This window comes from Penaeus monodon, chromosome 29, assembly GCF_015228065.2.
Source record: "Penaeus monodon isolate SGIC_2016 chromosome 29, NSTDA_Pmon_1, whole genome shotgun sequence".
Classification (NCBI taxonomy): domain Eukaryota; kingdom Metazoa; phylum Arthropoda; class Malacostraca; order Decapoda; family Penaeidae; genus Penaeus; species Penaeus monodon.
In genome coordinates this window covers 10,349,408-10,350,155 of record NC_051414.1, presented here as the reverse complement: position 1 = coordinate 10,350,155, position 748 = coordinate 10,349,408, and positions in this window count along the sequence as shown.

Here is a 748-nt window from a genome sequence, read left to right as displayed (position 1 = left end):
TGTACCGTTTTTCATCACAGGCTTTCAATTAGTCGGTGTTTTAGAGAAGTAGAAGAAGAAGGAACACACCTTACCATTTTAATAAAAGCTGAAATGTGACTTGATTTTCCTCTTTGTTGATATCTGTTGCGAGTAAATCCATTAAGGGGAACCAGAGATGCCCCTTGACTTCTTGCAAAAATTTGACTTAGAATATCATTGCAACATTGGTGTTAAGAGATCTGACAGAAGTAAATCCATCAATAGAGGCCAGAGATGACCTAGTTTGTCTGAGATATTGAGATTTTGTGAAAATTTTGATGGTGAATGTTATAGAAACCTGGGTATAGAAGCCAAAATGCTGAATATTATTGAAACCTGGGCATTGAAGCACCATTGCTGAATATTATTGAAAGGTGGGTATTGAAGCACCATTGCTGAATAATATTGAAACATGATCATTGAAACCACAGTGCAGAATATTATTGAAATGGTATTGAAGCCCCAGTGTGCCACGCAGATTTTTTTATTTCTGTTTTCGTAGCATATAAAAAGACACAAACTAGGGTACATCGGAGTTAGTAAGAAAATTGTGCTTCATGAACGAGGAAATGCGGATAAAGTAATGTTATGGGTACCTAAGTGTTTAGGAGAGGAGAGAAGGAGGAGGGTAAGTGCCTGTAGGTTTAAAACTGCCCTCGTAAGTTATTTTATTTTAGATAGGAAGCTTGAAATAGGGTTGGTATTAGGTAGGGTGTGTTGATGGTTT